At 36.5% G+C, this 21,097-nt stretch overlaps 1 pseudogene; it reads right to left on the bottom strand.

The window, feature by feature from the left end:
- Positions 1 to 6,405: 6,405 nt before the first annotated feature.
- On the bottom strand, positions 6,406 to 6,574 carry LOC129772290 (U4 spliceosomal RNA; annotated as a pseudogene).
- Between the last annotated feature and the right edge of the window lie 14,523 nt (positions 6,575 to 21,097).

Genomic DNA, 21,097 nt, shown 5'->3' with positions numbered 1-21,097 from the left:
GATAAACGAAGAGCTTCACCACAACAGCGACAACATGCTCCAATCGCTGTTCAATTAGAACTGTGTGGATTTCCGAGCGGCGCTCGCTTATATACCGATTGGTGATTTCAATAGCCTGTTTTGAAAGCAATTTTAAGGCTATTGGAACAAGTTTTTGGAGCAAAAAGTGACAAGTATATAACGCGTAGATATTTTATCTTTCGAATGAAGTGTTTATCATACCATTTCGTTCAGTTGTTTAGGAGCTATTAACGCTCAAAATCTCGGTCTACGGCGTAACGCTTTCGTTTTCGAAACTTTGATTTTACACTCCGGTATAGAAATGAAAGACGTAGTCCTACGTCAAAAACACGTCAACGTCGATCAAAAGTGAAGGTAATGCAGACTGTTTTTTTTTGACGTAGAACTACGTCTTTCAGGAAGGGTGCCAAATCAGAAAACTGGTCACGTTTTCGTGAAATAAAGTTAACGTTAACTATTTTATAACTATTATACTATTATATTTAATAACTATTTTCACAGCGAACAAATTCTGATACTTCGCACACCAATGGAATCGGAAATTCTCTAAGATTCGTTTGATATACTATACAGTACAATCCACTAATGCCTAAACAGTTTAAATTAATGAAAACTGGAAGCATTCACATTTTCCCATACATTTGTTCTACCGATTTGTGTGCATTCCCGAACAGAGCTGTCAATAACGAGGACCTGTTACATTCGTTTCTGCCGGTTTTCAACATATTTGTTTTAAATAAGCCATCAGCGATTTGAAGCCACACCACTTCTCGTTTGGTGGTCATCGAAGCAACATGCTTGCCGCAGAGCGTCGAGCGGGAGAGGATTGTTTTCTTGACGGGTGAAGGAGGAGTATGAAAAAGAGTTTCTTTCCACAAGTGCTCTTCTCAGGGCTAGAGGCGAAAACCAAAAAGAGAGCAGCATACGAGAATTTTTTTTTTGTTAGTGCGGATATGGAATAGTATTCGGAAATTTGGAATATAGATATTTTCGTCCATTTATTTAGATGGACGTATATTTCATGAAAGTATGCTTTCAAATTCTAGCAGGGTAACCTTACTGTTGCATGTTGTGGGGTTCGATCACATCTCAAGCCGAATATAGGAGCAAAAGGGTTCATAGTTTGTGATCGATATATGAGTGGGAGGGAGAAAGTCTGAAGCGAGTTGAACCAAACAAACGAGAAGTGCTGCTAGCTTACGACTCTACTCGAATCTTTCGAGTCTTCTTAAGTAATAAAAAATTAAATAGCTAAAACGATATTACAAAAATTTCGATACATTCTACAATAATATCCGAAGTGATAAACAAGTGGATTGAATTATATAATTCCGTAGTTCTACGGCGAAAACTGCGGTCGTGTCCTAGATACAACCCATTACAATTTTTCATATTCTAGGTGTTGTCCATTCGGAATTTCTTTCGAAGGACCAAACAGTTAATGAAGATTATTTCTTTGGCGTTATGAGGGGATGGATAGAAAATAATCGTCGCAAACCGCCAGTTTTATAGAAGGATAACACTTGGATTTTGCGCCACGATAAAGCATCACCAAAATGGCCCGAATATGATTGAACAAGCACCGTACCCTCCAGATATGATCCCAAATTGTCTTTTTCCTATTTCCAAAGCTCGATTACCGCTTCGTGAGACCCGTTTTGACAGCATTTAACCCTCTACCGCCCACGTTTTTTATTTGTCTACAAAAGCCTACTCCACTTTTATCTCGAAACGTCGAAATCGTCGGAAAACTTTCAACATAAAATACTCCTAGCAGAAAGTTGCCTGCATAAAAACAGGAAGTGGGTTATATCTATGGTATAACCGCAAGGGTGACGTAGGACTATCGTTGATTTAGAGATCATTTGTATGAAGTTGAATCTGAATTCATTCTGAATGAATGAATATTTGGAGAACTTCGAAAACGAGAGCGTTACGTTGGAGGCACAAGGTTTTATGCATCCAATATTGGATACGGAAATATCCTACTGATGGGGAAGAATAATCTTCAGAAGCTATCCTGTTGATTGCGATTGATTGAAAAACCACAAAACCAAATGTATTTGGTCACAGTGTTACATGGATAGAAAACATTCAATTAAACTCTTTCACATGAATATATTTTGAAAACTCCCAAAGGAACTGGCAGATTATTTTCAGTAACGATTAGATATTTCCACATTTTCCTCGATACTGGAAGCCCACCAGTGGTTAATACCAACTCGATAACCACCTGTTAATAGCACTTGATTGGAACATATTTGGTCACAGTGTTACATGGATAGAAAACATTCAATTAAACTCTTTCACATGAATATATTTTGAAAATTCCCAGAGGAACTGGCAGATTATTTTCAGTAACGCTTAGTTATTTCCACATTTTCCTCGATACTGGAAGCCCACCAGTGGTTAATGCCAACTCGATAACCACCTGTTAATAGCACTTGATTGAAACATATTTGGTCACAGTGTTACATGGATAGAAAACATTCAATTAAATTCTTTCACATGAACATATTTTGAAAATTCCCAAAGGAACTGGCAGATTATTTTCAGTAACGATTAGATATTTCCACATTTTCCTCGATACTGGAAGCCCACCAGTGGTTAATGCCAACTCGATAAACACCTGTTAATAGCACTTGATTGAAACATATTTGGTTACAGTGTTACATGGATAGAAAACATTCAATTAAACTCTTTCACATGAATATATTTTTAAAATTCCCAGAGGAACTGGCAGATTATTTTCAGTAACGATTAGTTATTTCCACATTTTCCTCGATACTGGAAGCCCACCAGTGGTTAATACCAACTCGATAACCACCTGTTAATAGCACTTGATTGAAACATATTCGGTCACAGTGTTACATGGATAGAAAACATTCAATTAAACTCTTTCACATGAATATATTTTGAAAATTCCCAAAGGAACTGGCAGATTATTTTCCAGCAATGATTAGATCTTTCCGGAACTTTCTCGATGCTGAATGGCATCCTAACGGAAAGAGTTCTGCGCGTGTATGTGTCGATCCTTCGCCGTCCACCTCCTCCAGCACGTTAGGCAACGATGTTGTCTTGTCGATGTCCTCACGAAAAAAGAATGTGTCTCACCACCAGAATATCGCTTAAGTATGCTTTTTGTGTGTGATTGAATCGAGAGAAGGTGTGGTTTACGATGGCAATTTGGAAGGCAAACTAGAGGGGAATGAACTCTCTGAGCTCGGAACTTTCGGCGACTGAGCAATAATCGATTGCGGGCGCATACAATATTGGATACGGAAATATCCTACTGATGGGGAAGAATAATCTTCTGAAGCTATCCTGTTAATTGCGATTGATTGAAAAACCACAAAACCAAATGTATTTGGTCACAGTGTTACATGGATAGAAAACATTCAATTAAACTCTTTCACATGAATATATTTTGAAAATTCCCAGAGGAACTGGCAGATTATTTTCAGTAACGATTAGTTATTTCCATATTTCCTCGATACTGGAAGCCCACCAGTGGTTAATGCCAACTCGATAACCACCTGTTAATAGCACTTGATTGAAACATATTTGGTCACAGTGTTACATGGATAGAAAACATTCAATTAAACTCTTTCACATGAATATATTTTGAAAATTCCCAGAGGAACTGGCAGATTATTTTCAGTAACGATTAGTTATTTCCACATTTTCCTCGATACTGGAAGCCCACCAGTGGTTAATACCAACTCGATAACCACCTGTTAATAGCACTTGATTGAAACATATTTGGTCACAGTGTTACATGGATAGAAAACATTCAATTAAACTCTTTCACATGAATATATTTTGAAAATTCCCAAAGGAACTGGCAGATTATTTTCCAGCAATGATTAGATCTTTCCGGAACTTTCTCGATGCTGAATGGCATCCTAACGGAAAGAGTTCTGCGCGTGTATGTGTCGATCCTTCGCCGTCCACCTCCTCCAGCACGTTAGGCAACGATGTTGTCTTGTCGATGTCCTCACGAAAAATGAATGTGTCTCACCATCAGAATATCGCTTAAGTATGCTTTTTGTGTGTGATTGAATCGAGAAAAGGTGTGGTTTACGATGGCAATTTGGAAGGCAAACTAGAGGGGAATGAACTCTCTGAGCTCGGAACTTTCGGCGACTGAGCAATAATCGATTGCGGGCGCATACAATATTGGATACGGAAATATCCTACTGATGGGGAAGAATAATCTTCTGAAGCTATCCTGTTAATTGCGATTGATTGAAAAACCACAAAACCAAATGTATTTGGTCACAGTGTTACATGGATAGAAAACATTCAATTAAACTCTTTCACATGAATATATTTTGAAAATTCCCAGAGGAACTGGCAGATTATTTTCAGTAACGATTAGTTATTTCCACATTTTCCTCGATACTGGAAGCCCACCAGTGGTTAATGCCAACTCGATAACCACCTGTTAATAGCACTTGATTGAAACATATTTGGTCACAGTGTTACATGGATAGAAAACATTCAATTAAACTCTTTCACATGAATATATTTTGAAAATTCCTAAAGGAACTGGCAGATTATTTTCCAGCAATGATTAGATCTTTCCGGAACTTTCTCGATGCTGAATGGCATCCTAACGGAAAGAGTTCTGCGCGTGTATGTGTCGATCCTTCGCCGTCCACCTCCTCCAGCACGTTAGGCAACGATGTTGTCTTGTCGATGTCCTCACGAAAAATGAATGTGTCTCACCACCAGAATATCGCTTAAGTATGCTTTTTGTGTGTGATTGAATCGAGAGAAGGTGTGGTTTACGATGGCAATTTGGAAGGCAAACTAGAGGGGAATGAACTCTCTGAGCTCGGAACTTTCGGCGACTGAGTAATAATCGATTGCGGGCGCATACAATATTGGATACGGAAATATCCTACTGATGGGGAAGAATAATCTTCTGAAGCTATCCTGTTAATTGCGATTGATTGAAAAACCACAAAACCAAATGTATTTGGTCACAGTGTTACATGGATAGAAAACATTCAATTAAACTCTTTCACATGAATATATTTTGAAAATTCCCAGAGGAACTGGCAGATTATTTTCAGTAACAATTAAATATTTCCACATTTTCCTCGATACTGGAAGCCCACCAGTGGTTAATGCCAACTCGATAACCACCTGTTAATAGCCGCGCGTGTATGTGTGTGTAGCGATGTCTTCCCAGGGAACCGTTTGTGGCATCACTCTCCTCCTGATAGATTCCCTTCTGGCCTAGGGTGCACAAACAGGCTCTTGGTGACACCGTTCATCCGCGCTTTCATGATAAATAAAGAGCTTCACCGCAACAGCGACAACATGCTCCAATCGCTGTTCAATTAGAACTGAGTGGATTTCCGAGCGCCGCTCGCTTATATACCGATTGGTGATTTCAATAGCCTGTTTTGAAAGCAATTTTAAGACTATTGAAACAAGTTTTTGGATCAAAAAGTAACAAGTATATAACGCGTAGACATTTTATCTTTCGAATGAAGTGTTTATCATACCATTTCGTTCAGTTGTTTAGGAGCTATTAACGCTCAAAATCTCGGTCTCCGGCGTAACGCTTTCGTTTTCTAAACTTTGATTTTACACCCCGGTATAGAAATGAAAGACGTAGTCCTACGTCAAAACAATGTGTATGTGTGATATATGAAAATATTCTAAAGACGTTCTAGAGGGGGTGAACATTGAAAATAATGTCTGAATAATTTGAAAAGAGTATCCGCGAAGCCCGTCTAAAGGCGAGCTTGGGCTGTAGAGGGTTAAGACATAAAATGAATTCACTGCGTGGACCAAAGGCAGTTCCTGGATACAGTTCAGTAATTCCAAATGAAATCGATAAATGACAAACATGAGTATTTTTGATTCGAATGAAAGTTTGTATTCCGTTTGGGTTGAAGGAAATATGAGTTTTCCACAGCAATTGGGATTTTTTTGACACAAGTGTACTGCCGTTCTACGCATAGTTGTCCCATGTTACTTTTTGACGATTTTCACTTTTCTTCATAAAACGTTGTTTTTATGCATAATCTTACGGAAAAACACAAAAAACATACAGTTTATTCCCAACTTTTAAAAAACAACATCAAGCTCAATTGTCCCATGTTGATATTCTATTCATAACTGTCCCACCATGTATTTTTTGTAGATCCATATCGAATAAATCGGTTCAAGATAAAGAATTTCATGTCATACTTTCAGCAGGCCTAATGCACTCTTTTCTGATTTGGAAGAACGAACTAATTCTCAAACAAATAAGAAAAAGTTTAACAGAACACGTGTACACCTTGTTAGCGAATGCCTAATAACAATGAAATTTATATTCTGCGAAGGTGTTACAGATCACCCATTTCTTCATGAAACGATTTTCCTATGCATAATCTTTCAGAAAAACTATGAATGGGTTATATCTATGATATAACCGCAAGGTTGACGTAGGACTGCCGTTGGCTTAGTAATCATTTGTGTTTTTTTCAATTAGCAATAATCGCACTTCGAATGTTCCTCATTGGGTACGATATCGCCGCTGCGCAAAGCTGTTGATTAAATTATTGATTAAACTAGTGAATGTCAATTCATGCATTATGGTAGTTATCAACATTTTACCTAATTATCAAACGGTATGCGTAGAAGTTCAGTGAGCTGGCGACATAAAGGGGCATGCAGTCTTGAATGACCGAGCCAAAGCGTTGCATTTGTACCCGCTTTTGTAGACCGTGTTAGCAAAACGCATTCCGGAGTGTAAAAATGCATGGGGTATAAAAACCACTGCCGAGGTCTGGAATGCCGATTTTCTCAACTTATTGGTTTCGGAATCTGTGTTGGGAAAACACATTCCGATTTGGAAAAATGCAAGCGAGTACAAAAGTACTCGCAGCTTGCATCTTATTTGCAATGCCAATTTCCACAGGCAATATGGTTTTGAAGTCTGTGTTAGGAGAACATTCCGATTTGCAAAAGCGCAAACATGTACAAATGTACTCGCTGCTTGCATCTATTTAGCACTGCCAATTTCCCCAGACTCCATGGTTTTGAAGTCTGTGTTAGGGAAATATTCCGACTTGCAAAAGCGCAAACGAGTACAAAAGTACCCGCTGCTTGTATCCATTTTGTAATGCCGATTTCCCCAGACTCCATGGTTTTGAAGTCTGTGTTAGGGAAATATTCCGACTTGCAAAAGCGCAAACGAGTACAAAAGTACCCGCTGCTTGTATCCATTTTGAAATGCCGATTTCCCCAGGCTCCATGGTTTTGAAGTCTGTGTTAGGGAAACATCCATTCATTCTTGCGATGGTACCTCCATTGCTGTTCAATTATAACTGAGTGGATTTCCGAGCGGCGCTCGCTTATATACCGATTGGTGATTCCAAGAGCCTGTTTTGAAGGCAATTTTAAGGCTATTGAAACAAATTTTTGGATCAATAAGTAACAAGTATATTAAGCGTAGGCATTTTATCTTTCAATTGAAGTATTTATCATACCATTTCGTTCAGGAGCTATTAACGCTCAAAATCTCGGTCTCCGGCGTAACGCTTTCGTTTTCGAAACTTTGATTTTACACCCCGGTATAGAAATGAAAGACGTAGTCCTACGTCAAAACAAAACAAAATATTGTTTGTTCCAAGTATACCAAAAAACAACATAACAGTCCCACCATGAATTTTTAAACACGCAATCAAGCTTGATTGATTCAGTGAGGGGATCTCATCACATTTCATTAAACAATTGTATAGTGCTTATAAAAAAACCCGGTGTATTGCTAAATTGATGCTTAAAGTTTTTGGTAGACAAATATGCGAGAAAACTATGATTGCGTTTTTCTCAGTTGCTGATTTCGAAACATGGGACAACTATGCGTAGAACGGCAGTGTAGCTTTTAAAAGGGCGTATCGATTTTAGGAAGAGCAATCTTTGATAGTTTATATCTTAAAAACTTTGAGTTGTATAGAAATAGTGTAGCTGAAAGAGTTATAGAATATTGCTGTTCAAATGTAAAAAAAATATACAAGATAAAAAATATCAACGTAACTCCTAAACATATATTTTGACGTAGGACTACGTCTAACCGGAAGATATAGGGGGTGAAATGGAAATCTAGGCACTGAACAAGTAGGAAAAAATGCAAGATTTGGAACGCTTATAACTCGAGCATTTCTCAATAGATCGCAAAGGTTTTTACATCAATTGATAGGAAATATATCTACGCATCTATCATAACAAATAACATTTCGTTTTTCTTGAGATAAATAATTGAATAATTGTGAAATATCAAGCATTGTCAAAATGCACTATGTGCCCATTTTTGATTGGTCCATTTTGTGCTCCTCAAATCGTACCGACCAAAACGGGCAACCAGAGCAGCAGCGAAATAGAATGAAGCGCGATTGGAAAGGAAAAAGAAAAAAATTAACGAAACATTGGTCGCAGTCTCACACATGCGTAATTCTCGAGCCAGCCAGTCAGCTTAAAAATCCCCGCTCCGCTGCCGTAACTATCATTCTCATTCAAACCGTACACCACATCGGTTCGCATCACAACACATCAACAAACCAACCCAAGCAGCCATGTCTGGACATGGTAAAGGAGGAAAAGTGAAGGGAAAGACAAAATCCCGCTCAGATCAACACGGTTGATCTGAAGTTCCCCGCAAGGGTAGCTAGGCCAAGCGCGTTAGTACCAGTGCACCAGTCCACCTAGCCGGCGTTATATAGTTTCGGCCGCCGAAGTGATCGAGTTAGCTGCTCGCTGCTCGCGACGATAAGAAAACCCGCATTCGGAACAGAACACATTCGGTTCGGTGGACATCAAGACAACAGGCAGTTGCAGCGAGTGGCGAGTGGCAAACGCAATCGCAAAACGGCATCAGGTAGCAGAAGAAAAAAGTTTGTTCTTTATACAAACTGCTTTGGTGGCAAATCCAGAACAAGGCGGCATCGAGGGCGTTCGAAATGGGTTTTTTTCAAAACCACGAGTACTAAGTTTTCTAAATTGGAACCATTCCATAAAACACGGCGCTTATCAGGGCCATTAAACCTTTCAAAAAAGAGTTTACGAAATACAGTTCAATGCTTTCTAAAATAATATCCAATATAATAATAAAACACAAATTGATTTTTTCATGATTTGTTTGCCAGGATCTGATGAGTATGTGAATTTGGCAGTTGTTCTGAGCTTATTGATAGTTGGGGACTTTCCTGATTATTCCATTTTCACGAATTATTAAATTGTTTCCAGATTGAAAGTACAGTAATTTACTATTAGTTCGACATTTAGCTAATTGGACGGACATGTAATGCGACATATTTAGTTGGACATTTTTGTAAACATAGAGATCCAAATTATGACCCCACATTGAAAGTCGACACTGTACCACTGTCATCGCAAATGTTCAATTACAGGTTCGCAATTACAGGTTAGTGCCACTCAGTGTCGCCTCCAATGCGACACTGAGTGGCACTTCGGCACGTCGCATTGAATGTAATTTACTGTACAACATGTCACAAAGCTGGATGGGAAGAAATTTTCCAACTGTGAAAGCTGTGGCGAGTGGCAACAAATCGCTAAACAGGAAGGTTTAGCCGAACAAGATGGGGAGATCGAGTGATAACAAAACAATAAACTCTTTAGATTGAAGATAATTTTGTGATCCTGAAAAGGACCCTTTTTAGCCTGCATGTGAATCCAACGAGCGAACAAATCGTAATGAATGTATTTTTCTTTCTTTCTTTCTTTGTTTTTAAGAGGCTTTAAACTTTGCCATCGCTCCCTTTTAACGCTCATTCGTTCGTCTCATTGGACTCGCCCCTCTGGCTGAGTCTGCCGATTTGTCTCTATCCTGTGAGTGTGTACCGCTAGAGTATAAAACACGCGGACCCCAAAAAAATATCTTATTTTCTTTCAAACCGTAAACCCGTGTGGTGCCGTGCCGGAGCACCAGTATACCTAACAGCGATTATAGAGTTTCGGCCGTCGGAGTGCTCGAGTTGGCTTGCAAAGCTGCTCACGACAATCAGAAAACCTGCATCAAGAACAGAGCAGCTTCGGTTCGGCGCTCATCAAGGCAACTTTTTAGTAAGTGGCAAAGTGTTTCTCCGTCACGTCGCATTAAATTTAATTTACTGAACAACATGTCACAAGCTGGATGGGAAAAAATTTCCAACTGTGAAAGCTGTGGCGAGTGGCAAACGCAATAGCTAAACAGGAAGGTTTAACCGAACAAGATAGGAATATCGAGTGATAACAAAAACACAACACCAAAGGTTCTTTTCAGAACCATCAACATGTTCATAAAGAGTAAACAGTAAACTAATCCATTTTTCAGGTAGATAGGTAGGTATTCACGTAGGAGAAGAAAATAAAACAAATTATTTAAAATATATATTTAACAAAAGCTGTCCCCTTTGTATAGTCCTACGTCACTCCGGTTATGTCCCCGACATTACCCACCCGTCTTTTTACCATAATGATATATTTGGAAAAGTTTTTGAAAATTATAAGCAAATTCATAAAAGTTAACGGTATAAGCCTTTTTACTATAAAAGAAACAACACGTTAGAATTTTTATTAAATATCTCGAGAATGGCTGTATTTAGAAAGAGATTGATATTGAGCTTTCATGTTTTAAACCACATCAAGGTTCATAATTTGTGGCTAAAATGATTGTTACAATACAAAAATTCGAAGCTTCAAAAATTCATTACAATTCGATGTTTCACAAAGTTTGTCAAAAAAAGTTTTGCCATATTGGACTATTTTTTCAAATTTTCTACATGACTTCTATTTCATATGAAAAAAATACAAAAAATTAAAAATATATATTTCAGATATTAATATTTTTTTGTAAATAAAAAAAGAGCACGATTTTTTTTTCTCAGTGTATATTTTTTTCGCATTTTAACATCAATATTCTATAACTTTTTCTAAGACACTATTTCGATACGACTCATAGGTTTTAGGATAAAAATTATCGAAAATTTCTCTTATTCAAATCGGTACACCCTTTCTTTCACAAAAAAAAATCTCAATTGCTGTGGAAAACTCATATTTCCACCAATCCAAACAGAATACCAACTTTCATTCGAATCGAAAATACATGCATTTTCAGGACGATTTCATTTGGAATTGCTCAGTTATAAACAGTGTTTCGATTACTGGATTGTTCGTGGGAAAGTATATTGCTTTAGAAGGGGTCTATTTTGAAGGCGATAATATAAATTTAGACGATAAATAAACCATTTTCTTTAAAAACACAAATCCCCGGTATATATTTGGCAGAGTGTATGTTTGTTCCACTACCATCATGAACCAAAAAACTAACTTATAAAAAATAGAAAATTGAAATTGATTTTGATTTTGGGTAAATTATTTTGTTTTGGCCGATTTTTTCCTAATGAAAATCACATATAATCAAGACGAGCTAGGGTTTGTTGAAAATTCTCTCGTTGCTAATAATATAATAACGTGTTCAAATTGTTAAATTTTTTGTATGTTTTATAACGATTTTCTTCAAAGCGAGTTCACGATCATGGTTTGTCCACCTCTGATTATGGTTTGTCCAAAATAAATCTCATGGTTTGTCCGGTTTTAGAAATCACTGTTTTGGAATGAATAAATTCGAATTTTGAAGTGGATGTTGCATTTATCATTGCTTGCGTTTACTGTCATCATATTGATCCATTCATAATTAAGGCTTTCTACAGGATAATGCCTTTTCCTGGGCATTTTAAAGGTGAACGTCACTCAACACAGCGAAACTTTATTTCTGCTTCGCGCGAAGAACAACAAAACAAAACAAACAAACTGCAGCGCCCAAGTGGTAATAACAATGTGGAACATCAGCGCATGGAACAAACCATGATCAGAATTGAGTTCACCGAGATGCATTAATCACCCGATATAGATGTATAAATCTGATCCAAATGGTATGCAAGCATGATGTTCATAATATTTGTAAGTGTTATAATCCGGAAGAGATCTAAATAGGTACCAAATAATCATCTGATGATTGATTTAAAGTTAGCTCTAATGAGGGGTACGTTGACACCAATAGAAGGTGGACTATATACATATATAAAACATGTGAATCCGTAAAAATATCCTATAAAACTACTATAAATAAGTCATGAAAAAGACATTTTTTTATATGTTTGGAAACACTTGTATACCTGAATAAAAGTGGACAAACCACGATCATAATTTCTCTTTGAAGGAAATCGTTAAAAAAACATAAAAATTGAACAATTTGAGCACCTTACGCTATTATTAACAAACTAGAGACTTGGGGCTTTTCAACAAACCCAAACTCGTCTTGATTACATGTGATTTGCATGAAGAGAAATCGATTTGCATTTACTAGTTGTGTGAAAACACAAAAAATCGGACAAACCAATATCATTTACCTTACACTTTTCGTCAACAGAAAAATAAATTAAAATCGAACTTGTTTTTATGTGAGGTTGAAGTGGTCACCTAGTGTGAGTAAAATGAGCACTTGCATTTTTTGTGCAGGATAAATTTTCGGGTTGTTTCTTGTTCAATTAAAAAAAAAAGATTATTAGAATGCCAGGAATATGTGCGAAAAAAGCTGGGAGTATTCGCCTAGCATCGTAATTGGAATGTACTCATGCGTACATAAATGTAGTATGAAACACATAGCGCTTTGCATAATGAGGCTTTGTTTTCGTTGTGGTGGCATATTATCTCAGCGATCCCCTCAAGAGCAGCATTTGATAAGGGTATATCAGCTTAGTAAACAGAACATTGTAAGTCGTTATCCTCCACTGGCCATTTGGCCCCCAAACAACAAAGCAATTTCTATGCGAATGAAATTGCTGAAGTTTAACAAAATATACTAGATTCTTTTTACGCGAATTTTGACGTAGGACTACGTCTTTCAGGAAGGGTGCCAAATCAGAAAATAGGTCTCGTTTTTATGAAATAAAGTTAACGTTAATAACTATTTTCACTGTGAACGAATTCTCATGATTTGCATACTAATCGAATCGGAAATTCTCTAAGATTTGTTTGATATGTTATACATTACAATTCGCTAATCTCTAAACTGTTTAAATTCATGAAAACTGGAAGAACTCCCTTTTTTCCCATACACGAAATACCCTACCCGTGTTTCGAATGCTTATAACTCGAACATTTCTTTATAGATCGGAAAGATGTTTACATCAATTGAAAGGAAATATTTCTACGCATCTATTACAACTAATAAAATTTTATTTTTCATGAGATGAACAATTGAATAACTGTAAAATGTCAGGCGTTATCTAAACGCCCTAACTGCCAAGTTTTGATTGACCCGATTTACGGTTTCCCCAAATTAGACTTCAAAATCGATACACCTGTGGAAATCCCCTTTGCAAATATACATGCAAGTTGGGGGTATTTTTGTTCCCACTGAGCTGTGATTCCCTAACACGGACTTCAAAATCAATGTGCCTGGGAGAATCCGCTTTTCAAATACATTCAAATCGGGGATATTTTTTGGTGTTGATCACTTTTGTACTCGCTTGTCGTTATGCAGTCTGGAATATGTTTCCCTAAAACGTAATTTTAAACTGAGAAGCCTAGGAAACCCGTCATTTCAGATACTAGAGGTGAATAAACTTCCGGGGTTCGAGAAGTACGTAAACATGAGATGTGCAATAATTCAGAGGGAAATGTAAAATACAATGATCGTTTGGAAATTCTTCCGTTCACATATTTTGGTAGTCCTAGACACACATTAAACGTAAAAGGACGTTCATCAAATTTATTTGTAACGAAGAACATCATTTATTACAAAAATTTCGATGCATTTTAAAATAATATCCAAAGTGGTGCACAAGTGGATTGCATAATATAATTGCGTAGTTCTACGTCGAAAATATGCGGTCGTGTCCTAGAAACAACCCCTCACAATTTTTTGTTTTGCGTGATTTCATTATACGCAAGAGCGTGTGCGAGTGTGGTTGTGTCGGACGCGCGCCTGTAATGGGACAATCTTTTTTACGCGATTCCCTCGAAATTACGCGTTTTTTTTTTTGCGCGCATCTGTTTGTTAATCTCCCTAGAAAATGTGTACAGTCGTACAAACTGATCATTTGTAAAAAATATCAGGTCGAATGAATTTAACTTCATGAGAAATTCCTTCACACGTTGAACCCCGACTTATTAACGCAACGCTTTGCATTCAATTCACATCAAGAGTATTTGTACAATATCAGTGTCGGTCCCCACTTCCAAAGATGTTTATTGTATAAATAGCTTATTGTATAAATAGCCAGAAATTCTACTAGAAAATAGTCACATATCATGAAACATCCGAAAACAAACCATGTTCTTTTTAATTGCCTATTTAGTATGTTGTCCACGTGGACATTCCTCCGGTTTTGAGAAAAAAAATCAAGAAATTCTATTTTTTTCGCTTAAATTTAATTTTATGTTTGTTCCTATTTTCTATTCCATATTTTTATTGATAAAAATTATAGCCTAACCAATGGTAACGATTTGACTTGGAGTCTTCGATTTTTTCAACATTGTCCGGGAGCTCTTTCCATTTACGTCATCTCCATAGCCATTATAAAATATCGATTGTGAACTTATTCTCGAGTATTTTTATTGGAGCTGGCTGGCTATTTGAGTTTTCAAAAAATCAGACAATGAAATCAAGCACTTTGTTTGAAAACAGAATTTCTTCGTCTAAACATCGTTTTTACAGGTTCGGTAGTGCCTGATGGCTCTAATGAACCTAGTAAAAACAAAACATCTGCGATATCATCGTGATCGATAATTCCGTTGACCTATAACCCTTAATTGTTGAATCATGCTAAATATTGTTCTGAAAAATTCGTGCCGATTCTAAGGAAAAAACCAAAAGCATATTTTTGTAGACATACATCTTTTCGGTCATAGATGCACCGTTTTTTCCTGAATATTACAACATCCTTCATGCAACTTGAGAATTCCCTCCTCTCAGAACTTATGCTGTGCAGTAAGTTGAAGTTCTTACAAGAATCTTAACAGTTAATAATCTGAAGATGCAATATCTGGTGAGTAAGGCGGGTGGAGTTTTAGAAGTGCCCTAGATGCGTTCTGGATCGTTGATTTTAATACGCTTAGCTGCTAACAGTACTTGTTGGAATTCATCGAAACTAGTTGCTTGGTAGAAGCTCATGATACAGATTTTCTTAAAGTCCTACAAGACCCAGACATAATTTTTTTCAAGCGAAACTCTGCTTCGGGGTTCCATTCACTTGCTAAGTTTTTTTTCAACTCAACATTCTTGCGAATGATTTGCCCTTTACAATCCGCTACAAATATGTATTTTCGTCGCGTTTATGAAACGAATCGCAGTATGAGATAAGTCCCTTCAAGTGTTTTTCGGTAAAATAAACCCTTATTTCGGAATCTGGTCGGATTTGAAATTAGTACCATGTTGCGTTCTTTAGAAGGGTATTCTAGTCTAGAAATTTGAAAAAAAATCATTTTTTTTTCTTCATATTTCTCTAATTCAAACATTTAAGAATATACCATAGAAGAGACTTTTCGACAATCTCATTAATTACCAAGTTATAGCCATTTTAGTGATGCGATAACTTATCCAGTACGGCTATAACAATTAACTTCAAACGCGTTTTTCTCGAAACATGATTTTTCAAACGGGCTTACACGATATTTCAAGTTCTACTCATCCGATTTAAGTTGATATGAATACAATCTGTATGCACCTCTCTATCGCATGAACCTATAAAAAATCATTATTTCGTAATTTTACTATGTAAAAAAACAAAAAACTTGAAAAAAAAATGTTTAAACAGCATTTTTTTTCTTCAAATTTCCGTCCGAAATTCGTGTCTCTATCCCCCTTAATCTGATCGAGTCAAATCTTACCGAATTGTGCAAATGTTACAACCTTGAAATGCAGAATGCAAAGGTTTATTTCGTTCGGATTGCGATATGTCAAATCCGATCGGGTTCCGTAATATAAGTTAATATGTAGTCCATGCAATGTTGCATGTTTGCATGTTGCATGCATATTTTTCGTGATGTTTCGTTTCTCATGAACGGTGATTTTCGACATCTGTAGCGAATCTACTAAGATTAATCTTTTTTTTTTTAATTAATCAGCAGTAGCAGCATGAACTTTCCAAACAACTCAAAAGAAGCGTATTACGAAAATTACCAGACATCAATGAACAACAACATCATTGCAAGAAATAGACCTCCAGTGATACGGCCCATACACTCATGGAAGAATTTTTTGTTCGTTTCAATGTTCAGAAATCCTTGAGAGTTCTCGAAAAAAAAACCAAACCGTTTTGTCATCAAGAGCAAAAGCTGAATTCAGCCCTCACTTAAGTCGTGATTTTTAATACTACAAAAAATCCAACATTCTTTGTTGGATTTTTTGTAGTATTAATTAATGTAGGGGTCTTTATCCTGACGGATTTAATGGCCCTCCATTACCTATTGGAATAAATTGATGGATCCTAGATCCCATGTGCAATGTTACCTTCAGAATATACATTTCAGGAAAGAGGTTCAGTCATATGAAAAATTATGGATGTTTGACCGAGCAGCACTCTCAGGCAGTTCAGTTTTTTATTGATGAATACTGAGTACTAATGGCGGGCGTGAAGTTAAGAAAATCGTGTAAATACAAAACAGATCTCATTCAATTTTGACTATTAACATGAATGTTTTACTTTAAAAAATACTTAACATGTCCACGTGGACGTTATCAAAACCCCCTCCCCCCTCACCAAGCGTGGACAAGCGTGGACATTTTCTTAACCCCTACCCCCCCTAAAGTTGTCCACGTGGTATGTGGACAGCCCCATACCGAAGACAAAACATTTTTAAATTTTGACAGTTTTATCTTGTTTTTTTTCGTCATTGTCAAGTGTTTTACTCCTCCGAATTATATTCTTTCCTTCTTCTATTTTGGCTTTAAAAGGCTTTAAGCTTTGCAATTTATTCGCCTCTAGATATCCTTGACTTGTTTAAACTAGAATGTGTATGCCATATTATGGCCCTGTGTTCATTACATGCATGAAAACACATGTCTGAGAGAATCCATACAGATCAATTAGATATGGTTTCACATTACACTCTGCAAACAGATGCTAAAACATTTCAATTTCAATGATCCTTTGATCAACAACATAACGATAACTGATCCAACTATTTTCGTAGAATGGAAGCATAAGTCAATTGTTCCTCTGCTACAAAGACTTCCAAATATTTGCGATCGATATTATATTCAGTATAATCGATAATGAATTTAGAGACTTCACTGAAAACGAACGCAAGGATGCTTCTTTTATTTGGGGTCATTTAGAAGGTATGACAATAATTTTACTTTTCCCAAATTGAAAATCATTACAACATTTACGATTTTGCTGCATTCCTCAGGCAACCGTTGAACGATTCCTCTCAGCATACAAAATAAATAAAACAACTGAGAAGAAGAACATGAACAAAAGCTTTGCGAGGAATACTAGCTTCCGAAGATTATGTAAATATGCATAAAGAAAAGTCGGTGTTAGTTAGAAAGACATAAAATGTGAAACAAAAGCACAATGTTAAAATGTATAGTCACAAATAGGATAAGGAAAATTAAAAATTCTACTTACTGACTAAATTGGATAAAGCTGGAAGAACCTTTTATTCCCAATAGTATTTATAGTGGCAATAAAATTTCAACATAAAGTGACAGACGTAATTCTTATTGCTAATTCGATTCACGATTAACGATTCTTCCAGCTTTCTCCATTTTTTTTTTATTTTGCCAGCTATTTCAAAAATATGGTATCAGTGATAAACGTGTTGAGTGATAGTGACTATCAATACGTCATCAATAATTAATAGTTATACTAACGAACAAGCACTTATCTACGCTTAAATCCTGATAATTCTACGGAGAGTGACGAATAAATTGTATTTCACGAAAAAGAGTCTCATTCACCAATTTTTGTTTGGAAGCGCACCTCGCACCGATGATTAAAATTTATAGCGAAAACATAAAAGCTCTTAGTTTGCCATAATTATCGCAGGTTCGTCCATGGGGATATTTTTTCCAAATAAGGTACACCGGAGCAAGTAGAAAAGGTTTAAGTTCAACTTGGAAGTTTTCTTAAAAAATCACTATATTACTAAGTTTAAATCTGTTTACAGCATTTAAAAGGTGTCGGTAACAAATATAGATTCCACTCTATGTTTCGAAAAATATAAATTTTCAAAACATTTAGTTTTCATATGCACTGTTTCTACTTGCCCTATAGAGCGGGGTAAGTTGAAACGCTGAGCTATAATGTTTTATAGGCGGTTTTGCTTCTCGAATCATCTACAACTGATTTATGAAAAATAATTGAATGAAATTACATATAAACTATTGGAAAAAGTAGTTTCGGTACACGAAAGAAATAAGGCAGGAAACTGATACACGCAAAATGAACACTACATACAAGGGTTCAAAAGCAGGAACAATAAAATCTGAAAAAATAAAATCAAGATTACTATTTCAGGCACTTTCATGCCACAGAAGAGCGACAATTAATGAGCTTTATGGGATCATCCTGATATTCGTAATACGTAATAGTAGAAAAATTACGTTCCGTTATATTTGAATGACCACTAGTTGAAAAATTAACAAATTTGACAAATATTGAGAAACGAAACAAAGCTTTTTCTTATTTTTTGATGTTATCATCATTTATTCATACAGAAATCACTGATAAATAACATCCGGCACCGATTCATACATTAAAACCGGCGGCAAAGTTTAGAAAATAGTCGGAAAAATAGACTGCTGTTTCAACTAACGAAAAACAAAAACAAAACAATAAGTTACAAAAATCAAAAAATGAGTTTAAAAGCTCAGAGATATATTCAGGAAAAATAACTTTCGCTTTAGTTTTCAAGTTCACTACTCTTAATTATTACAATTTGATTACCTGACGTGCAATTCTGGAAATATTTTTCATAGAAATAAGTGTTTTCGGACCGATTCAGTTAACGCGCAAGAGTTTTCATTTTGATTTCACGAACAATGAAAAGTAAACAAAGACGTTTTTGCGGATTGCATTAAGGCATTCCAATATTCCGGTTAGGACTGTCATAAGGTAGGTTAAAATTTACTGTTTACTAAAACAATATATCTCTTCAATCCATCATTCCTAGTAAAAGTTATAGCTCCCATTTCCCCGCGTTTCAACATGCCCTGGCGTACTCTAATCGAAATGACTTCCCAATCCAGCATTCAAAGATGGTCTCATGCGAAGTAATTCCTTATTCTCTGTGCGTTATCGTTCCTGTCTAAATACTTTTCTATACAGCAACATGCTAAATTACCTCGGATATACAGGAGAGGACAGAACTTGTAAGTTTAATTATTTCTTCAAACGGCTTCAGAACCCTAACGCACTTGAAGCCTCACTGTTGTGTCGTCAAAATAGTGTGTAGACAGCTGTTCAGGGTCATTTGCATAAAACTTGATATACTATCATACAACAAATTCGTGTTGTAAAATTTTGGCATCAGGCTTTAACAATTTTTATTTCGAAAATGTATTTATTTTTATGAAAATTCGCCACCCCATTCTGAACAAAGTATACACAACAGTGTATACTTACTATAATGCTGCTGAGTAAATTATGTTCTAGCACTTTTTTTTCGTATAGTATATATAGTACAGAATGGTTACAGTTGACCTATAGTTGGCTAATCTACGTGAATACGTGGTTGTTTCCTTCATTTTGAAGAGCACAGTCAAAATAAATACATTTTATCTTAAATGATATTGAACATTTCTACTATACAGGGCGGTATCAAATATATACGGTCTCCGATTTCTTTTCACTGTCTATAATCGAATCCTCTATATAATCGACTCAAAAAAAATTTATTTGTATTTTATACATTCATTTTCATTTTCGTTTTTTGAAAACGAAAGAATTCAATTTTTGATTCATCCCCATAAAGTCATAAAATGCTTTCTCATATAAAATATCCGAATTCTTTCAGAAGGTGATATAGGATCATATTTGGTGAAAAATATCCTTTTACGCATATGTTCGAATTTCAACAATAACAGAGTTATTCAACTTTTTCTCTGTTTCGGGCTCTATTTGCCTTAAACTGACTCTAATTCAAAAATTATGCTACGTAGGGCAATTGTATTGGCGGTATAATCTAAGGAACTGGAGTTCCCTAGATGCTTGCTATGAAGGCAAGACTTTTCGCTCGTCCTCTCTCGAGCGCTTCGTGATTAATCTAGGGAACTTATTTCCCTAGATGTCGGCAATTGAGGCCTGAGAATCACGGTTTAAATTTATTAAAGCCAGGGATCTATTTCCCTGGACTTGGTTGGTCTCTTATGGGCTAAGCCCCTTTGCGTGAACAAATCCCGGCTAGGGCAGCCACAAAACTTCAACCTCTTCCGGCTCCAGTGCGGTCCGGTGAAGCGAAGCAAATGGTCTGCTTTTCGGATTGGGATTTGTTCCTTTTGGTTATACCTTTTATAGCGTGGCGCCTGGTTGCCAACGCTTGGGTGTATCCGGATTCTGATGCGTGACGCCTGGTTGTCAACGCTTGGTGGATTTTCGGATCACGAATTGAACTTTGAACTACGAACTTTGATTTTGAACTAACGAATTAGACTTCTGATTTGAACTGTTTGATTTGAACTGTTTGATTTGAACTGTGAAATTGAACTCAACAATTGGACTGACTTCATTCCGTCCTGACTTAGACTATATATACAATTTTTAAGGGAGAGAACAATCTCCCTTTCCTATTCTCACAGATAACCAACCACGTGGTTATCTGCCCTCGAATTTCTCAGCGTGGGATTTTTCCCAGCTGTTTCCTACTCAGATAGCCGAAACACATCGGTTATCTGTATTTACCACATGGAACCTTTTCCACTTGTTTGTGGCCCTATGCTTCTCCCGTCATTCGCGCTTATCTCTGGTGCGCCGAAGAGGACGGGTCCTAAACAAATTAGTGCGCTTCGCGCATGTTTACGCCTATCGTAAAACATATGCCTGATTATTTTTCCCGCCTGTTC

Source organism: Toxorhynchites rutilus, chromosome 2 (genome assembly GCF_029784135.1).
Source record: "Toxorhynchites rutilus septentrionalis strain SRP chromosome 2, ASM2978413v1, whole genome shotgun sequence".
In the NCBI taxonomy this organism is placed as follows: domain Eukaryota; kingdom Metazoa; phylum Arthropoda; class Insecta; order Diptera; family Culicidae; genus Toxorhynchites; species Toxorhynchites rutilus.
The sequence above is the reverse complement of the archived record's forward strand: the minus strand, read 5'-3'. Positions and strand labels throughout refer to the sequence as shown.